Source organism: Crinia signifera, chromosome 9 (genome assembly GCF_055691185.1).
Source record: "Crinia signifera chromosome 9, ASM5569118v1, whole genome shotgun sequence".
In the NCBI taxonomy this organism is placed as follows: Eukaryota; Metazoa; Chordata; class Amphibia; order Anura; family Myobatrachidae; genus Crinia; species Crinia signifera.
Window position 1 is genome coordinate 37,700,708 of NC_139225.1, and position 22,266 is coordinate 37,722,973.

Below are 22,266 nucleotides of genomic sequence, written 5' to 3' on the forward strand. Positions count from 1 at the left end.
GCAGATGCGTGGCTTTGAGGACAGTTTTGCATAGTTCTGCGCTATTCCAAGCCGTCCTCCGTCCCCCCTCCCTGCTGTTGGTGCCGGCCAGGGGGAAAGCTGCTCAGTGTGTATGCACTGAGCGGCTTCCCCCCAGCAAGGACAACGATCATCGTTGTCCATACACGCTGGGCATAGTCGCCCAGTGTATATGGACCTTAAGAGGGTTTGCTCATATACATTTTGAACCTGTCTACTTATTCCATGTCGACCTTTTGGGGTAGACCTTTTGACTGTATCTAGACATTGTAGATCCATCACCCGGAACCATACAATTATTAGGTATTATAGCTTTCTAGTAGGTAATGATGTGCATATGTACATAACCTCATGGGATGTTACACCTACTGCCAAAAAATCTACCTCCCAAAAATGAAAAATAATTCACCCCAACCTCAAGAAACCTGCATACATAAAGTCACTGGTCATTTCCATTCCCTGGTCAATACTATTAATGTTACAATAATGTAATAATTTTATCTTTCAAAAAATGTAGGCATTTAACAGGTTTACAATGCTGACATCAGAAGGTTGATATTGATTATGTGAACGCATGCGCATTTCCACTGACCATGCATACGCAGCAGCCAGTGCAGGTCAGTATGGATTATGTAATCTAATGCTAAAGTGAGAAGGTCTATGGGAGGAAATGTCATATCAGAACCCAACAATGGCATTCTACTGAAACGAGGACCTGTGCACACAAATAAGCAGCATTTAATCTCTAGGTGTGGCGTGTACAAACTGGAATATATATTGCAGTGTAAGAAAATAGCAGCCAGTATCTACGCCGCACAGACACCAAATAACTCCCCCAAATCTAACTCTGACTGCACTCGGTTACATCTGCCCCGGCTGCAGTGCCGCATGGTTTTGTCCATCTACAAAAATTGCCGCCTTGCTCACAGGTCTGAATCAGGCCCATAGTGCTTCAGTAAAGAAGAAATCGCAGAAGGAAGGATGCCACAAAACTTGAAGTTAAAGTGCATGCACGTGGGGTGTTCTTCACCCCATTCCTAAGTGATCTGACTAGATTGCTTAGAAATGGAGCACTGATTGCTCTGTGTGTATAGGCCCGGGCGACGGCGGTGCTGTTTTTGCTGCTAGATCACAGGGCTTTGCCTATAAAATAATAGGACACAGCCCCTCCGCTCTGCACAGATCGTTCAGCACACATTGCGGTGTGCAGCGCGGGTGTCCCGCGATGTGTGCTTGCTATGCTCATGAGGCCACCCCACGTCCCTCTCCGCCCGCACCCTGTTCACCGTGGGTGCAGGCACCCTGTGTATGCACATGCGCAAAACAAAACCATTGGTCCCCGTGCAAACACAGCCCAGCTGCAAACGGAGCAGATTAAGGTCCCTGGTATCCAAGTAAACCCCCAATCTTTTCCGATTGTCAGAAGCCAGCCTACGTGACGTACGATGAAGGCAGTTCTGAAATCTCCTGCATCGCCGGTAATGCTGCCTGCCGGTTCTTTCAGTAAATATTGCTGTGGCATCAGACAATTAGTGATGCCGCCTGTCCAGATTCAAAGCATAAATAAAGGAGCAGTGGGAAACACATGGACATCAGGGCGATGCGAATAGAAATGAATGCACATCCCGGTGGCGTATGAGGGGATGTGTAACACTAATGTACAACATAAAGATATATTCATACACAAGTGCTTGCAGAGCTCTGTGCCCAGAGGAGAGGTGTGGGCGTTAGGACAGGCAAGATACTCCTACTTCTGCAGCGTGATAACAGCCATAAATATTCATAACTACACCACACAGAGCAGCATCACAGGATACCAGGGCAAAGAAGGAAGGAAGGAAGGATGTATCTCAGCTGGGATTCACAGGCCATTGCAAGCTCTGCACAGCCCGAACAAAGCAACACAAACCATCCAGGCAGAATAGGTGAGGCACATAGGGGCAAGTGTATGAAGTTTGGAGGAGAAGTGGTATCTATCCCCATAAAGAACGTTATGTGCAAGGTGATAATGCACCAACCAATCAGCTCCAATATGTAAATTGGTTTATTAGTTTATAAATGTTCCAAATTCAAACAGATTACAGTTCCTTTAGTTCCACTGTGCACAAGTAGTGTACCATTTTCATTTGGTATCAGGTGGAGTTTAGTATTGAGTATATGTCAATACAAACCGTTGTATTATGTTCACTGACTAACTGCCCATATTGATAGATATATATTTATATATAAAAATATATAAGAGTGTATAACCGTGCGCTGAACAAAAAAGAACCTGAGGCAGGAGAATAGAATTATCCCCAATGTTGTATGGGAGCGAGTCCAATTCTTTATAGAATTCCAGCTGATAAAGCACTCAGGTAATTAACCAGAGGGACGGAGTGTAACTGGCTCCACTGCTAGGTGCTTTGCACCACATCTCATGCTGTTTGACCGCGGTGAATGAGAACCGCCAGCGTTGGTACGTTCATATATATATACACCTCTGCCTGTTTGCTAATTGTTGAAATAAATTCTACTTTGAAACAATTCATGCACCATCAAGCGCCCGTTTCTACCTTTCCAGAATATATGTATCTAGCTACTCCTCACCTCTATGAGGTGAAGTACAGACACTGACCACTAGAGGCCACTCGGCCACCTTGTGTGCTAAAAGTTGTCATAACAGAAAGTGACAGCAATTTTGAAGGTAGGAGCAGATAGGGACTGGGGTGTGGTAAATAGATAGTGGGATAAAAACTGTCACAACTCAAAGCGGAAGTACACTGCAGAAGAGGTCATTTTGACTGGCTTTTAACAAATGAAATAGAGGATTTCATAGGATTTCCCTCTCGCACAAACAGGTAACTGAATTTGGACCATCTCTGTGTATTTTAGTAGCAGTGCTTTACTGTCATTACAAAAGCCATAATCAACAACATAATCCAGTCTATTTCTGAATCCCAGCGCGTTGACTGGGGGTGCCGGACAGTTTTCAGACAGTCATTACCCCGACACTCTGGGTCCCGATGGCCACCGGCTATTCTCCCTCGTGGGGGTCCACGACCCTTATAAAGGGAGAACAGAATAGGTGGCGAGCGTAGCCCGCAAGGGGCTTTGTTGCGCTCGCCCCGCTGTCTGAGTCCGGCCAGTCGGGATCCCGACGTCGCGCTAATGACAGTCGGGACCATATACCACACCGTTGTCTGGGCCAGAAACACGGCTAGAAGAATGACAGAACTGTGACGCTTAATTTTGTTCAAGATGGATATTTTTTGCCAAGCTCAGAAAGAGAGAAGGAAAAAGTAATTACAGGTTGGTAGAGGACGTTCATAAGTACGCATGCCAAGCCCAGCAGACACAGCCCGGCACATTGTCAGCACAAATAGATTCTGCATCACAGGGAGGAGAAATTATTTAATTACAAGATCATTTCTTGGTCCAGAGCCCCCACATCTCGCAGCATGAATGGGTTAAGTGTACAAACCAGCTCCAAGCCACGCCAAGCTCTGCAACGTGAATTAAAGTTCATGACGTACACCCACTGGCATGGTAAGGTGTTTCCCGACCCAGAGGATAGTTCTGACATGAACTGAAACATTTTTACAAGTCAACAAGTGTATAGAATGTCTCAATGTTCCATTCCTAGCTCTGCTCTCTATTTCCAGGATGCTGAGTAGTTGCTAAATCCTATTGGGACCATTCACTAGGGATGGGCATTGACCATCGATGATTCAAAATAATCTTTGATTTATGGCTGATGTTTAATACATTTGCCATCGATGGGGGAGAACCAGATATTTTCCCTCCATCAATGCCACAGCAAAACCCATGTTTTACCTTTTTTTTTCAAAGTGCTGGGACATGGAGAATAGCTCCGCCCCATGTTCTGATTGGGCCAGTCAGTTAAAGTAAATAGATGACCACTGATAGGTAAAACTATCGATGGTCATCCATCACATGGTTTATTAATATCAATGGCTGGTTGCAGTATAACCATCAACGGCGACTGAACCGATGGCCGTGAGGGGGGGGGGGAGCAAGCTAGTGGGCTCACACTGTTGCTATCCACACCATCTATCCGGTTACCATGTGGGCTCCCATGTTCGGACCTGGTTTCTCCCTCTGTTGTGTCGTGTCATGTGATTGTGACATCAGGGATCCTTTCTCCCACTAGGATCTACAGTCCAGAGCAGAGATGGGAAACTTGGGACTCTCCAGCTGTTGTTAAACTACACATCCCAGCATGCCCTGCTACAGTTTTGCTATTTGGTCATGCTAATACTGTTGTAGGGCAAGCTGGGATGTGTAGTTCAAAAACAGCTAGAGGGCCAAAGGTTTTCCATGCCTGACCTAGAGTCAACCATGGATGCTGGGCTCCTATGACAGAGGTGGAGAAGATCAACAAGGTTTTACAAGATAAAACTTCACAGTTAAGGCCCATACACACTGGGCGACTTTGAGCTGAAAGTCGCTCAAAACACCCAGTTTGAGCTGCTTTCAGCTCAAAGCTGCCCAGTGTGTATGCCCCGGCGATGAGCACTGCTGCGCGCTCCCGCATCATCGCCGGAAAAGCAGTTCATCTGCTGGTTATACCAGCAGATGAGCGGCTTTCCATAGCTCTGCGCTATGCAAAGCCATCCTCCCCCCTCCGTCGGCCCCGGGCCAGGGGAAAATCTTTCCCCACAGCGATGATTGGCATCATCGCTGTCCATATACGCTGGGCATAGTCGCCCAGTGTGTACGGACCTTTATAGATGCATGCATTCAACCTATAATGATGGCTGACAGAATAGATTTCGTTGCTATGGGTTACAGCACAGTTTCAAAATAAAATAATGTGCACATCTAACCTTATTAGTCTTTATTCAACTGGTGATTTAACAATTTGTCTCTACAAGTCCTGCAAAAAGGAGCTGAACAATGTTTAATAGACGCTTCCTTAGAGACTTGGCCGTGCCAAAAGTTAAACATGAAGTAATTACAAATTAATGGCTCCATTATGTAACACAAGAGTTATACTTGTGATTTTCTTCATGTTGTTGGCCCATGGCAACCTCCCAAGCTCTAGGGCAGACAAGCTGGCAGAGAACTGCACAGCAGATGTAGGTTTTTCCTGCATTCTTGAAGGCTGCTGGAACAATTCCGGTACAGACCACAAGCTGTCCATGTACCTCGTGCACCGGCCATCTGCTTCTAACAGGCAGGGTGCAGGTAAAAGCGGATGGAGGAAGACAATGTTCACTGGAGGTTGCTAATTACAGCAGCTCCCTGACAATGCAAGCATCTGTTCTGTGGTTCCCACCGTGGCCCAACACACCTGAAATAAAACAGGGCCACAAGATTGTAGGAATAGAGATTACCAGAATGGTTCTCCAGTACAACAAGTTGGCAAGCAGATTCGTAACAGAATACTGGCTACTGTAAAAACTAGGGGCAGATGTATTAAACCTGGAGAAGTGATAAAGTGGAAGGTGAGAGGAGGTGATTGACTGGTGCACTATCATCTTGTACTTTATCACTTCACCAGGCTTAATAGATCCTTAGTATTTCAACCAAAAAAGGTTGAGAGAGAGAGAGAGTGAGAGTGAGAGAGAGACAGACAGAGATATCAAGAGGCAGAACGATATATTGAGTGAGACAGATAGTGAGATCATGAGAGAGAGAGAGAAGATATTGATAGAGACAGAAGGATATCGAGGGTACTTGTTTCCTAGCACGGCCACACCGATTTCCATCGGGGTGGTCGTGTCGGAAAAATCGCGTCGGTCGCATCGCATGCGACCAAATCGCATTCGATGCGACCGACGCGACCGTCCCGATTTTTTAATTGAATCAAATGTGAATAGGGTCCCGATTTTACATTAGATTCAATGTAAAATATTCCCTACACCCCCAATTTGACACCCTGAACGCCACACCACGATTGACGTGAACCCGAAGCGTGGCGAGCGCAGCGAGGCCGCGAGGGGCGGCGGTGCGCGTCCTCCGACCTTTTCATTCCTCTACTATCCACGTCGGCGTGGAGTTGAGAATATAAAGTGTGGCAAGCGCAGCGAGCCACCGAGCCCGAAGCGTGGCGAGCGCAGCGAGCCCCGCGAGGGGACGCGTATTACTTCACAGGTATACGCGTCCGCTCGCCACGCTTCAGGCTCGCCACACTTTATATTCTCAACTCCACGCCGACGTGGATAGTAGGGGAATGAAAAGGTCGGAGGACACGCACCGCCGCCCCTCGCGGGCTCGCTACGCTTCGGGTTCGCGTCAATCGTGGGGTAACGACGGGGTCATAAACAATGTGAAATGGGTCATATTGGCCCATTTCACATTGTTTCCTATGTGAGATGAACTTAATCAAGTCCATCTCATCTTGTGCCATTATAATGGCACAAAACCGACGCGATGCTCCCGATTTCAATGTTAAAAATTATTTTAACATTGAAGCCTATGGCAAAATCGCGGGCATCGCGTCGGTCGCGTCAGGGGCCATGTTAATGGCCGCGACCGACGCGATGCCGGCAATTTTTCCTTTGCCGGCAAAATAAGGAATTTGGTACTTACCGGTAATTCCCTTTCTCCGAGGCAGCAGGGGACACTGCAGTCTACACGTGTGGGATAGTGTGGGTGCATTGGAGGAGTCTGCACTTTAAGAAATTTGAATACAGCTGGCTCCTCCCCCCGCTATCCCCCAGCAGACTCCAGTCTTAGAAACTGTGACCGAGAGAGGATAGGGGCCAGGGCTCGATCCCTGGAACAGAGGAGACACTTCGCAGAAGAGAAAAGATTAGCAAGAATAACTCATAACAAGAACTCACAACTTGCAATCGGCAAACATTCAATGTTAAAGTAAAACAACTTGTAAGATGGCAGGAATAAAGCGCTGGGAGGGCGTGCAGTGTCCCCTGCTGCCTCGGAGAAAGGGAATTACCGGTAAGTACCAAATTCCTTATTTCTCCTCCCAGCAGCAGGGGACACTGCAGTCTACACGTGTGGGATAGTTCCAAAGCACTAAACCCGGGAGGGAGAGCGCTGAGAATCCTGCAAAACAGCTCTGCCGAATGATGCCTCCTCACTGGCAAAGCTGTCAAACTTATAGAACTTGGCGAAGGTGCTAGCACCCACCCAAGTGGCCGCCCTACAAACCTGTGTGAGCGAAACACCTCTGGCCGCAGCCCACGAAGTGCTTACGGCCCTTGTTGAATGGGCGGAAATCCCTAAAGGAAGGACTTGGTTAGCCCTAGCGTAGGCCTCCTTGATTGTGAGGCACAACCACCTAGCCAGCGTCTGCTTGGACGCCGGCCAACCCTTCTTTCCTGCTCCATACAACACGAAAAGACTATCCGTCTTTCTCCACGATGCCGTTCTGGAAACGTAGATACGCAGAGCGCGCACCACGTCCAAGGATTTCATATCTCGTGAAAGGGCTGGAACCACAATAGGCTGGTTCACGTGGAACGCCGAAACCACCTTCGGAAGGAAACCCTGGCGAGTTCTGAGTTCCGCCCTGTCCTTGTGGAAAACCAGAAACGGGGAACGACAGGAAAGAGCCCCAAGCTCCGACACCCTGCGGGCCGAAGCCAGCGCCATCAACATGACCGTCTTCCACGTCAAGAACCTTAGATCCACCGAATCTAAGGGCTCAAAAGTATCAGATCTTAGGAATTTCAGAACCAACTCCAAATCCCATGGCTCTGAAGGCGGAACGAAGGGAGACTGTATACGAACAACCCCTTTTAAGAAGGTCTGTACCTCCGGAATTAGAGCCAGCCTTCTGTGAAAAAACACCGATAGGGCAGACACCTGGACCTTCAAAGACGCCAGTCTGAGACCCTTCTCTAAACCCGATTGTAAGAACTCCAACAAACGGGAAAGATGAAACACTGCCCTTGGTACCGATCTAGCTTCGCACCAGGCTATGTAGGATTTCCAAATCCTGTGATAATGAGAAGCGGTCACCTCCTTCCTAGCCTTCAGCATAGTTGGAACTACAGACTGCGGTATTCCACGTCTCCTTAACAAGTCGGCTTCAACAGCCACGCCGTTAAACGTAGAGACTCTAAGCCGGGGTAGATGAATGGTCCTTGTTGTAGAAGATCCTGTCTGAGTGGGAGACGCCACTGCACATCCGCTTGAAGAAGCTTGAGGTCCGAATACCAGGCCCGTCTCGGCCAGTCCGGGGCAATCAGAATTACTGAAGCGGACCCTCTTTTTATGCGCTTGAGCACTCTTGCTATGAGTGGAAACGGCGGAAACGCATATATCAGCTGGAAATCCCATGGGATGGAGAATGCATCCCCCGCCAGAGCTTCCGGATCCCGAGACCTGGCACAATACCGAGGTACCTTCCGATTCAACCTGGAGGCCATCAAATCCATCTGAGGCATGCCCCACCGGACCGTCAACTGATGAAAAACCTCCGGATGAAGGGCCCACTCTCCCGGGTGGAAGTCCTGTCTGCTCAGATAATCCGCCTGCCAATTCTCCACGCCCGGCAGAAACACCGCAGAGAATCGGGGGACAAACGCCTCGGCCCATTCCAAGATAGGACGCACCTCGCGCATGGCCGCACGACTTTTGGTTCCTCCCTGTCGATTTATGTATGCGACCGCAGTCGCATTGTCCGACTGGACTCTTACCGGACGTCCCCTGAGCAAGTTGTGTGCTTGACCCAAAGCCAACCTGATTGCTCTTAATTCCAGGACATTTATCGGAAGACTTGCCTCCTGGGCCGACCACCGCCCCTGAAAAGTCTGGTTGAGAACAAAAGCTCCCCAGCCCCTGAGGCTGGCGTCGGTGGTCAGTATCGTCCAACTGCATGGACTGAAACTCCGGCCCTGGAGTAAATTGGGAGTGTGAAGCCACCATTGAAGTGACTGACGAGCTGCTCTTGACAGGGTAATCTTCCCGTGTATCTGTAGATGCGACCCTGACCACTGTGACAGTAGGTTCCATTGGAACGTTCTGGTATGAAATCTGCCGTACGAGATGGCCTCGAAAGAGGCTACCATCATCCCCAGCATCTTGGTGCACAACAGGATCGAAACTCTGCCGGGAGCTAGGACCTGTCGTACCTTTGACTGCAGCGCCGCGATCTTGTCCATTGGAAGAAATACCGCCTCCTGCGCCGTATCCAGAATAAGGCCCAGAAATTGAAGCCTCTGTGTTGGATTGAGCTGAGATTTGCCGAAGTTCAAGATCCAACCATTTTGGACCAGAAAAGAACATGTGGCCAGAGCGTCTGCTATCAATTTGTCCTGAGAAGAAGCCTTTATCAAGAGATCGTCCAGGTACAGGATGATCGTTATCCCCTGTAACCTGAGTACCGCCACCATGCAGGCCATGATCTTGGTAAAGACCCTTCTCTATCCTTCCTAGAGGCAGCCATTTCAGCATTCAGATTAGACAGCAATGATTGCAGCACCTCTGAGGAAATAGCAGCTGCCTGCACAGGTGCTGCAGGAGCAGCAGTAATTTGAGAAGCCCTATAGCAAATCTCACAGAGGGAACACCCTCTAACATGTTGTGTGTATTGCTGCTTACAGCTCTTGCAGGAATAAACCTTCAAAGCAGCCTTAGATGAAGTTGCTTTTCCTGCCATCCTGCCCAGTAAATGTAACAATACTGACAGACACACAACACCAGTCACACAAGAAACACCCCAAAATACAGCCCAACAGCAGGGAAATACCCAGTAAAGTAGCCCTGAAGTCTGGCAAGTTACAGGGGAAGAGGAGCCAATTAATAACCCCCGATTCTTGTGTGTGTAATGTACCCCTTAAGACTTACAGTGTCCCTGTAGTCCGCTGGGGAGCGCTGAGCTGCACAGGTAACAGAGGTCCCGTTTTGTACAGCAAACTGCAGAGAGAGAGAGCACCACAAAAGCCACCTCACAGCTCAAAAGCTCAGAGAGAAGAGAGAGAAGCAAGCTCCGCCCTCCTCTCTTATGCTGAGGCACGAAATCCAAGCCCTGCCCCAAACAGCCGGCATACTGGAGGGTGCGCTGACGTCACCACCGCGACTCAGCTCTCTCTCTGCCACCGACCATCGCGCTTAATGGCCGCCCCCTGTCTGGCGCACAGCGCCCTTACTTGTCACCGGCGTCCCTGGAGTTCGGGGGAGATAGCCCAGGACCCGCGACGCACACCGCATGCAGCTGCGGGCGGGTCCCCGGAACGGAGGCTCCGGTGGCTGGACAGTGGAGGGAGGCTGCATGCAGGCCCGACCATGTCCCTCCAGGGTCCCACGTCGCAGACAGGCATTCCCAGCCTGTCTGTGTCCAAGTATAAATAAAAAATAAATAAAAAGGAAACAAAAATCCTAGTCTCCTTAGGAGACATAGCCCGGGAGTCCGACTCCTCCGGGCACTTTTTCTAAGACTGGAGTCTGCTGGGGGATAGCGGGGGGAGGAGCCAGCTGTATTCAAATTTCTTAAAGTGCCGACTCCTCCAATGCACCCACACTATCCCACACGTGTAGACTGCAGTGTCCCCTGCTGCTGGGAGGAGAAAAGGACCTGATATCAAAGAAAATCGGGTCCATCGCGGGCATCGTGTACCTTAACTTTAAGGTACACGATGCCCGCGATTGTGGCCGTGCTAGGAAACAAGTATCAAGAGAGACAGAAAGATATCGAGAGAGACCACTAAATAGAACATATTACTGGCTCCTAATAGGTTGTACAGAAATAATGGGTCTGATTCTGGTTCACATGCAAAAGCAAATTCACTCTCTAATGGACAAAACCATGTGCACTGCAGGGGGGGAGCAGATGTAACATGTACAAAGAGAGTTAGATTTGGGTGAGTTATTTTGTTTCTGTGCAGAGTAAATACTGGCTGCTTTACTTTTACCTTGAAATATAGATATCAATTTGAAGTACAAACCCCACCCAAATCTAACTCTCTCTGCACGTTACAGTACATCTGCCCCACCTGCAGTGCAGCATGGTTTTGTCCATTAAAGAGAAAATTTGCTTTTGCAAGTGAACCAGAATCAGTCCCAATGTCTCAGCCCCTAGTTCGGGTGGGAAGGGGTCCCTCTCAGATCTCCTACAGACCTCAGATTTAGTTCCCATTTAGCAGGAGGGTCAATCCTTTACTTGATCTTGGCTGACTCTTGCCAAAGTCTATCCAGTCTTACGCTGTACTGTGTATGTAATTCGTCGGTAACCGTTTCTAAAATTTCCAGCATGGGAAACTAATTTCACACGGCGAGCTCAGTGAAGGAGTTACATTGCAGTCTGGACTCTTCAGTGTGGAAAATGTACGGAACTGGAAGGATACAGAGAGATCTAAAAAGGAGGGGGAAACCCACGAGGTCCAAAGAAACCATGTTTTAAAAATAGCATTAATCTATCAGAAAATACCAAATATGGGAGCTTCCATTAACACATTAAATTCCATTGTGTCCTGTTAAAGGGCCTGCACATGGAGAGATTTGCTGACACTAACACTGGCCCTGCCCGCCGATTATTGATTTATCCATCATGCTAGATATTAATCGACGGGCGATAGTGACACGCAGGGCAGCACATCGCTATGGCCCCTAACACACAGAGCGATGTAGGGGCCTCAAAATCTCTACAGATGGAGCACCTGTAGTCTTTGCAGGGGCTGGCGGTGGATTCGCCACGCGCCAGCCGCCACCAGCCTTCAGAAGGAGACGCACGTGTGTCCCCTTACAATGGAGCTCCCCCCACCGCCAGTCCCCGCCACGTTACCCCAACCTCCCCGCTCCCCCCCTAACCCTGCCCGTCTCCCTGAAGCAGAGACGGGTAGGGTTCCCGTCCCCCGGCGACGGGAAACTGAGACGCGCTTCCCAGTGAGATGTAGCGTCCACTTGCCAGCGGGGGTGGTCTGGCGAGCCCCGGTGCTGGATGAGCGGCGCTACATCTGTACGTAGACCTCTTTAGAGTCATTTTAAAGCACCTAATAATCCAAATTTAAAATCTGAAACTATTTGGGCCATGACCAAAATGAACTCAACAAAAAAAAAAAACCCTTTCAATTCAAGCATTTGTTTTAAGATCACACCCCTTTCTGATCAAGCCATGCCCATTTGACTTCCGGGGGCGGTACATAGCCTTTTGTGGAAAATACAAGTACCTCACAGAACAGTGGTTCCCAAGTACCCCCAACAATTCATGTTTTGCAGGTCTCCACACAGAATTGCAAGTGAAATAATTAGCTCCACCTGTGGATCTTTTAAAATGTCTTAGTGAGTAACAAGTGCACCTGTGCAACTGCTAGGTGACCTGGTAAACCTGAACTCTTGGGGGAACTTGGGGACTGCAGTTGGGAACCACTGTCCTACCGCGACAAATACTACATGGATACAGAATAACAGGAGGTCCTACCACCCAATATTATATAACGCATGGGGGGGGCGTTTTCTCGTATACTGTATAAGCTGTATTCTCATATGTATTCTTTGAATGCTCAAAAATGTCTCAAGTGTAGGCGACAAGCCCACTGTAATATTATAACAAAGCTTTTTTTTTTCTTTTTTCTATAGTTTGATATTTGCAGACACAAAAGGACCGCAGCAGGAACAATAAATAAAGTACAAGGAAACAGACAGAATATTACTATACACCGCTCCAAACGTAGTGGGAACAATGCAACGGGAGACGATTATCCAAGCAACTTTAGGTGCACGTCGGACACAAAATGGAAATTTTTTTATTTTCTCTGTTATTCTTAGAACAGAGACGAGGTTTCTGGGTAAAAAAACAAAACTGAAAAAGGGTATTTGGGAACCAGTCAGTCTGTAAAGAGGCATTGGTTTCTATATCAGCAGATACTGTATATACTGCACCGATCAGCACAGGTCTGTCTACATGTGGTGTGCATGGCTGGCAGAGAGTCAGGAAACGGCAGCGGTATGCTCACCATGATATAAATAAACGCTGGAGCCTGTGACTCACTCCTTGGCACTCCGCAAAATCTGCAAGGGGCAAAGGATTTTTTTTACCAAATCAACAAGCTAGGGAACAAACCTTAACCTCTTAATGCCTGAACGATTATGTATTATACCCCTTACTTATACAGTAGGGTGCCACAAGGAGTCCATAGTGCCTTACAGAGTGCATACAAAGAAATGCAGTGAAATGTAATAGGCTGCGAGCTGCAGTCTGTGCAGGACTGTGAGTCTGGCTGTGTTCTTAAAGCGGCAATCTTTTACACGGCAAAACCAACCGGGTTTTCCTATGTGAATGATTGCCGTCTTTAAAATAAGGGCATAATTCAGTATGGATCAATAATCAGGGAATTTGTGACTCGTTTGCATTGAGCATGCGGAAAAGCGATTAGAAGTCACAGAGTAGCTGCAGTTCGATTTACAGGAAACCGATGTTTAGGCGCAGAAACATGGAATTGTCTGGGTGTGTCCTGGTGTTTATAAGGTGGGTTTCTAACATCAGCGATGGGCACTTCCAAGCCTGGTTCTTGCGCAGATTAGTGGAAGCCCTAGACTAGCGTAGATGAAAAAAATGGTACTTCCTCATCTTTGCGGCCACCTTTACAACTTTACTAAAGGTAATAGATGGTGGTGTGGACAGAAAATAACCCTCACGGCTCGCCGTACACTACGTAAGCTCGCTTGTCGAGCCAATAAGAGGCTCCCCTACATGGATTTTTACTATTGTTATACTGGAATTTTAGACCTGTATGTTCATATCTGGAGGATCTGAATGTGACCTACCAGAGATTGTTCTGTGTTGATTACATTTTTTTGTTGTACCTAACTGTACCTCACCATATGATTATCTTTCCTCTGCATGGTACTTTTGATATACTCACGGCGGAGAAGTACTATACGTGTTGAACACATCAGCGCCTGGTCTTAAGTTATGTATATTTCTTGTTTGCACTACGTAAGCTCCATAGCATAAGCGGTGGCCGCAAAGATCAGGAAGTACCGAAAAAATGATGGTTTCGTTTTTGTGAATGACTCTGCAAATAGATCGCTTTTTGCGAGTGAAACGGTAGTTGGGTCGACCTATATTCATTCGACATACATTGTGCCAACACTTAGGTCGAAAGGCCATAGGTCAATACCTATAAAAGGTATGTCGACATACTAACGGTCGACATGAAGGAAAAAAAAAGGTCAGCATGGTTCTCACAAGGATTTTTTTTTTTTACAAAAAAAAGGTATTTTTTTTCATGTGCTAACATCCACTAAGACAGTGACACCCCAGGCAGGTAAGAGGAACTGCATGGGTTTTCAAAGATGGCGGGTGCTAGAATGAACACGATTCAAGTTATGTTAACACGGTTAAAATGCTTTAAAGAGCATTACTACCATGTCTGCATTCACTGGTTGACCCTGGGACGGTCTAGAGATCATACCAAATCCCCCTGCCTGCTAAAAACACCTGAAGAACCACGGTTCGGCCAAGCCCGTAAAACAACTTCAAAAAAGATTTGTCCATCCCAAAATAAAACCAAAGGGAGATTGTAGTTAACGGTATAACATACTTTATATACACAACAATTAAAAGGTACACTCTTTCAGATATTCAAAGTCAAAGGTACAGTAAAAACATGCATCCTTAAAATGTATAAGTTAATATTTAAATCTAAAGCTGGCCATACGCCAGAATGGCCTGATCGTATGCAGGTCGTAACAGCGGTTGAACAAGCTATCCTATGTGCAAGGAAAGCCGATAGATCAGACGTGCAGCACGTATGATCTTAGGGTCAACCCCTCGCCCCGTGGGACCAAGCACCATACCAATATTCCTCATGATGTGCACAGACTTCTTGCACAACCCGTTAAGTTCGGGACTGATATCATTAAGGTATATGGCCAGCTTAAAACTATTTTACTTTTTATGAAAACTACGGCTCCTTAGCTTCAACACAAGACAAACATGTAGTCCCATCACAGTTAGAAGTAATCTATCATCCTACCAAATTTCATGAAAATGTGATACTATCGGGTTGGAAGCTGTGATGATTTGGCATGGAATGAATGACCCAGTATGTAGATCTATGGAAATGCCAGTTAGGAGCTACCGTGTTTCCCCGATAATAAGACACTGTCTTTTTTATTTATATTTTTCAACTAATGCAATGTCCCATCGCATCTGATTGCATCAAGTGGTGCCTAGTGCAGCACCCGATGTCACATGCCAGACATCGGGTGCTGGAAGTGGCTGTGTGGAGTGCTGGTGGGGAGTGGGGTACGTACCTGGCTGGGGACCAGAGCGATGGAGCTGTCAGGCAGGTGGCGGGACTCAGCAGGACTTTGAAACACTGGACGGCCCTCTAATTGGTCGAGGCTGCTGAGACTGAGAGTTTTCTCAGCCAATCAGCGGTCTCACATTCAGGCGGCTGCTGATTGGCTGAGAGAGCTCTCTCAGCGGCTTCAGCCAATCAGAGGGCCATCCAGTGTTTCAAAGTCATATGCTGCCACTGCTGAGTCCCGCCGCCTGACAGCTCCGGTCCCCAGCCAGGTATGTTCCCCGCTCCCCGCCAGTGCTCCTGTCCTCCGCCGCTGCCAGCCCAGGTCCCCGCCAGCGCTCCTGTCCTCCCCTGCCAGCTCCGGTCCCCGCCAGCGCTCCGGTCCCCGCCAGCGCTCCTGTCCTCCGCCACCGCCAGCTCCGGTCCCCGCCAGCGCTCCTGTCCTCCACCACCGCCAGCTCCGGTCCCCGCCAGCGCTCCTGTCCTCCGCCGCCCCCAGCTCCGGTCCCCGCTCCAGTCCCCATGCTGATTGCATTTGAGCAATCGCAAAACCCATGCGATTGCTCATGCAAAACGATAATTATTTGCAGCACATAATATCTATCGATGCGTCATTCGACGGCGTGCCTGCGCATCGCGTCGAATGTCCCCTTCAAAATGCATGCAATAATTCGATTTATCGGCCAGATGTTGCCGAAATCGAATGATTGCATGCAATATCTCACATATGTATGGGCAGCATAACGCTTGCCTGTATTTTCCCGTTTGTTATTTTGGGATCTTCTCCCTTTTCACACGTCAATGCTTGTAAATGTATGCTATGGAAATGTTTGTAGTAGATGCAGTAAGCTGTAGACCACATACAGTTTTGGAGACATTGTGTTTAGCCTAAAGGCCGGCAAATATATCCGAGAAGCATCTACAAGTTTACCCAAGCGCACGTTACGTCTGCGCAGTTTTGTACCGGCTTACGGAAAATTTGAGAACTAAATATTAGCTTAGAACAAGACCGATGCATGCAATACGGTCATTAGGTCTACAAGCATTGGGTCGACAGTCATTAGGTCGACATGCAGGAAGGTCAACATGACTGAAGGTTGATATGGGTTAGGTCGACAGGATCATTAGTTCGACACAAGGTCAACATGGGGAAGGCTGACTTGGTTTTTCACACTTTTTTTGAGCCGACAAGTGCCGACAGGCGGTATTTCATGACCAACCACCCACTAGGGCGTGGTGGGAGAATAAAATAGTGTGCTGAGCGTAGAGCGGCACCGTGCCCGAAACATGGCGAGTGCAGTGAGCCATGCAAGGAGACGCAGTGCTATGTTTCAGTGTCCATGTCGACTGTGCCGAAATTCGGGACAAATAAATGTGAAAAACCCCATGTCGACCTTCCTCATGTTGACCTAATGCTTGAATCGACCTAACCCATGTCAGTCTCCCTGCATGTCGACCAACTTGCTGGAGACCTAATGATCCATACCCGTATTCATTAAGCGGAATGGGTCATTGGGTCGACACATTAAGTCGACATGCATTGGGTCAACCAATGAAGGTCAACGTGGCTTAAGATGACACATGTCATATATCGACATGTCTAATGTCGACAGGGTTGGAAGGTCAACACAAGCATTAGGCTGACAGTCAAAAGGTTGACATGAGGTTTTCATGATTTATTGGGGGGTTCTGAATGTCGACGTCGTCGACATGGACATGTTTCCTTGCACAGCGAACGCCTGGTAACTGATCGATTCCAGCATAAAGGTGCGACGCGCGCTCCCGTGGACTTCCCTTCACACAATTCAAAAAGTATGTGCTGCACCTAATTTTTTGCACTAGCTTCGGAATGCATCCCATGCAAATCGCATGCGATGCGATGTAGTCCAAAATGCATGCAATTATCACAGCACGTATGGGCACCTTACGTTCTCGGAGCTGTAGGTAGAAGCGTACGCAGTCGTCGCAATAATGCCTATAAAATGCACATTTCTGTATGATACTCCTAAAGCCTCAGTAGAAATCCATGTACTGTGCAGTGTGCAGCTGATTGGCCCTAGCCTCTGCTACCATTAACTGCTACCGCAGTGTCATGAGTCATTTCATTGCAAAGTCCGCTGGGTGCCAACCTTTGGAGCGCTGTATGTTTATTTGTATGGGCACAGCGGCAGTTACACTATATTGTGCAGGGTGTCGGCTTGAACAACTTGTCTCAGTTTAACAAAGAAGAACAGTAAAAGTTTTCTCAACCTGCTTTAGGCAAATAAACGAAAGCTCCTAAGATTTTGTGAAACAGAAAATATTGCAGATGTGGTGACTGAAGGGTTAGCGAGCGATGTGGCTGGCAGGGGAGCAGAGAGGAAAGGGATAGATTTCATGTGGAAGCCGGGTCACAAAGCTTAAAAGGAAACAGCATGGCCCTGGATTTTGCACATTCACGGATAACTTGTCCTGTGCAGCTCAAACCTTCCAGGCTGCCGTAGTATTATTTATACTGCCTTTACATTCAATGAGGGTCTCACATCACCCATAGCAGGAAATACTAGAAAGGTCGTCTTCAGAATAAAAAAACATCAAACATCAAAATTCTTCATGATGTATTTCACACCCAGAAGCGATCAATGGTATTACACAAGGAGTTTATACAGTGTTATGGTTGATTATCTCCCACAGATCTGATCCATTATCATCGCTTATTGACTGACAGCTGTCTAAAGGCTGTGCTTCCCACGTCTGAATATGCAAATGATAGGAACATAGAGTATGATGTCATTAATCCTAGGTGGTGCCAAGTCTCTTATACAGTCATCAATGACTTAAATGCTATTTTGTCTTACGGATAGGGAACCAATGTGTTACTTGATAATGACCTATTTTAATCTATTCCGTTGGTGTCATTACAGTCTACATTGAGTTAAAAGAATGGTAATAATGTGTAATTCTCTGTATTTGAAACCAAATTCATCAGTGGAATCATTAACAAACATAAACCCATTAAACCGCTGATATATCTGCTATATATAACTGAATATTAATATTGGTTACCTGGGGCTTTAGGAAAACTCCTGTTACCATGCTTGTTAAGAGTGACCAAATAAAGGGCCTTATTCTGGTTCATTCACTCGGGTGCGTGCACGCACCCTTGCGAATCACCCAAACTTGTGAATTGTAGCCCGCACCACCCATTTACAAGGCTTGCGAACAGATATTTTACATGAACACCCATTCGCATGCCAGTGGGAACTTCTCCCAACTATTGATGGTTGCCGACCATCGAATGATGGCGAAGGCGCCCGCATATGTAAGGGTGGCCCAGACCACTCGTACATATGAGCGAAGAAATGCACGGAATTGGGTGGGCAGCGGACATCTGGCTATGTCAGCTGTCCGCCCGGACCACATGAGCATATGTACTCCCAGCGTTTTAATTAAACGCAGGGCGTACACACAAGCGAATTCCCCAGCCCAGTACCCCGCTCGCAAGGCTGGGAGCATGCACTCGGCGGCCAGACGTCTCGCCGAGTCTGCATACACCCAGCATATACACATGCGCAGAAATGCTGCTGCGCATGAGCATACGCAAAACATCAGCCACCACCATGTTACGTGTCAGTGTCCATGTGGACTGTCGACATTCGGGACAAAAAATGTGAAAAATTCCATGTCGACCTTTTGACTGTGGAACTAATGACCCTGTTTTTTACTCATGTCGACCTAATGACCCTGCCGACCTAATGACCGCGTCGACCTTCCTGCATGTCGACCCTATGGTGTCGACCAACACTGTGGTGTCCTAATGATCCATACCCCATCAGAGAGCACAGGTAGAAGCACGATTTTCAATACCCATAGGTGAGGGGATGATGCAGGAAAACAGTCATAGATAATATCCTGAACCATAAGGTAAGAGAGAGGTTCACAGGCCCAAAAATGCCTTGATGGCTACTCAACGGCTACTAACTATCACATCAGTGCACAAGGATGAAACGTTGTTAAAGGGGATACAGCTACTTTTACTTACTGCTATGATCCATCTGATTGGGTATGGGTCATTAGATCCACCCATATTAAGTCGACACTAAAGGTCAACATGGCTTAGGTCCACTTATGACATATGTCGACATTGCTAAGGTAGTCAAGGCTGGAAGGTCGACACAACCATTAGGTAGACAAATGGAAGGTTGACAGTCAAAAGGTCTACATGAGTTTTCCACTTTTTCAGTCCCAAATGCCGACATAGCCGACATGGACACCATCAAAGTGTACACACCATGCTTATGGCACATTATTTCATTCTCCCACCACGCCAAAGTGGTTGGTAGGGCATGAAATACCACCTGTCGGCTACAAAAAAAAACATGAAAAACTCTTGTCAACCTTTTGACTGTCGACCTAATACTTGTGTAGACCTTACAACCAGATATTTTTTATTTTGGCATGAAACAAATATCGGCTATACATTATATACTTTGGGGCAGTTGTATGAAGCCTGGTGAAGTGATAAAGTGATAACACAGCAGCCAATCAGCTCCTGCCATTTTCAAACACAGCCTGTTACTTGCAAGTTAGGAGCTGATTGGCTGCTGCTTTATCGGCTTAATACATCTGGCCTAAAGTATGTAGGGGCCATTGAATGTATGAACAGATTCCGAAACGTTATAATACTCATACACACATTTTTTAATACAATGGTAAAAGCAGCCATATAGTGTGATCCACAGGTGAAAATATAAAAAATACGCCATGTGCAGGTATTTGGATGGATAATTTGGTTAAAAGGACTCATTCCCTGAAATATTCTGTGCTGCATTCCAGATCCAAATTGAATTGGCTACAGGTTGTTCAACCTCCTTTAAAATCAAAGACAGGAGGTCAAGTTGGTTTAAAAAAAACAAAAACAAACAGACAATGCACCAAAATATAATAATTAAAAATAAATAAGACATAGTTTGGCTATAACTTGCTTTTAGTTTTGTGTGCACAGTGGGCAATGGTGCCAATAGCTCTGCAATGTATACAATGCTCACTGTAATAAAGAATCATCAGCAGGCCCAACAAAAGGCGTGATGTCAGTGTGGTCATTACTGCTCTTACTCGTGGATCTGATGTCACGCACTACAGTCACACGCGGGCAGCCCAGTCACATGCGGGCAGCCCAGTCACACGCGGGCAGCCCAGTCACACGCGGGCAGCCCAGTCACACGCGGGCAGCCCATGCGGGCAGCCCAGTCACACGCGGGCAGCACAGTCACACGCGGGCAGCACAGTCACACGCGGGCAGCACATACGGGCAGCCCAGTCACACGCGGGCAGCACATGCGGGCAGCCCAGTCACACGCGGGCAGCACAGTCACACGCGGGCAGCCCAGTCACACGCGGGCAGCCCAGTCACAGGCAAAATTGAAAAAGGTGACTGTCATTGGTTTTAAAGGTTAAATACAAAACACAGTGGGACCCCGATTAAACATCACTTGGAAGGGGCCAAACCCAACCCCGTTCCGCTGTGGGCGGTCTGCGATGCGCAATTGTGTATTTACGCATGTGCAGACCGTGGCAACAAACGGCTTTGGCAAGTCACACGCCGGTCCCTTTTGTTGCGAGGAAGGAGGGTCTGGGGTGGAAATGGGGCCTGCTCATGGAAACGTCCAGCGTTTTATGGGCGTCCCCCAAGCTGGGGGGGCGATGCCTGCCGGGGGCGGGTGGCTGACTTTGGCGGCCACCAAAGGGAATTACTTAAGACTGACTTATTTACGAAGGGGACCATCAAATGATTTCTTCTTTTAGCAGGCAAGGGGATGTGTTAGCGAACTGCAGTGAGTCCTCAAGGGTGACATGAGAAAAACTACAGACAGATCTAGCCTGTGTCCCAGATAACAGAAGTGGGTGGGGCTTCCACCATCGCTATATCTGCACTGGCCAATCAGTGATGCGTTCTCACAAACTATAATCTGCCATTGTTTGTCTCCAAATCTACTATTGCCCAAGTTATGAGAATGGAGCGCTTGGCATTGCCCGGCACCACCACGTGCCTACCTGCAGAAAATATTTATACTGCCAACATAGATGCCTTTCCAAGTGAACTGCAAATACCACAGATATTCCCTGCCTTTGTTATGTAAGCAAAGAGATCCTGCTCCTGATCTGTTCAGATCATCTGACTGTGATACCAGTCATTACGTAACACGGGACATAAACCACAGTGCTGTGGCAGCGGTCAGTGGCTGGTACTGAATACAGGATGGAAGCGGAGGAAACACAATCAGGTGCAGGATTTCCGATTCTAAACCCCCCCCCCTCCCAAAACAAACAAAACTGGGGTGTGGCGACAACTCTGTGTAATTGCTGTTCTAGCTCGAAAATAAAAATCACAGAATGACATGGGTGCAGCTGACTCATGACACTGCTGCGGAAAGCAAAAACACGGTCACGGGACTACATGCTATACCAGCCGTAATCATACAAACAAATAACATAAGATAAGGAACCTTCCTTCACATAGTTTTTTATGGTGTTGCTAATACCTCTTTCAGACATACGGCAAAATCCCTGGTTTTTGCACATGAACGCGCTTCAACCCAGGATTTTGGTATGTCTGAAAGGGTCAGGTGTTAAAACCCAGGTCTCCGACCCTTCTTTTTACCTGGGTTGAGGACCTGGGATTTAAGACCCGGGTTGACCCTTTCAGACATAAGAAAAACCCAGGTTTTTCAGCAAATTACTGGGTAGAACTACTTCACCCGGTAATTTGCTGCTGTAAGTGTGAAAGGGTGCAGGCTGCACCCGGCAAAATGACCCAGCAGTCAAAATGCAGGGTAATTCCTGGGTAGTATGTCTAAAAGGGGTATAAATCTATAATATGTTCACAGAAATGACTAGCAAACTAATACCCCTTTCACATTACACAAATAACCTGGGTTGGCGTGCAGTATGAAAGAGCCATCTTTAAAATCCTGGGTCCAGCAACTCTGCAATCTGACCCGGAATAAAAGCAGTGTTATTCCCGGGTCAGACACTGGATACCGTGCAGTATGAACGGGTGACTCCGGTTGAGCGACTCCTGTCCCATTCAATGCTATGAAGGAGG

At 47.5% G+C, this 22,266-nt stretch overlaps 1 protein-coding gene across 6 annotated transcripts in view; it reads right to left on the bottom strand.

The window, feature by feature from the left end:
• The window catches only part of IQSEC2 (IQ motif and Sec7 domain ArfGEF 2), a 188,653-nt gene that overhangs the window by 124,145 nt on the left and 42,242 nt on the right, over nucleotides 1-22,266 (bottom strand). The window lies entirely within an intron of this gene.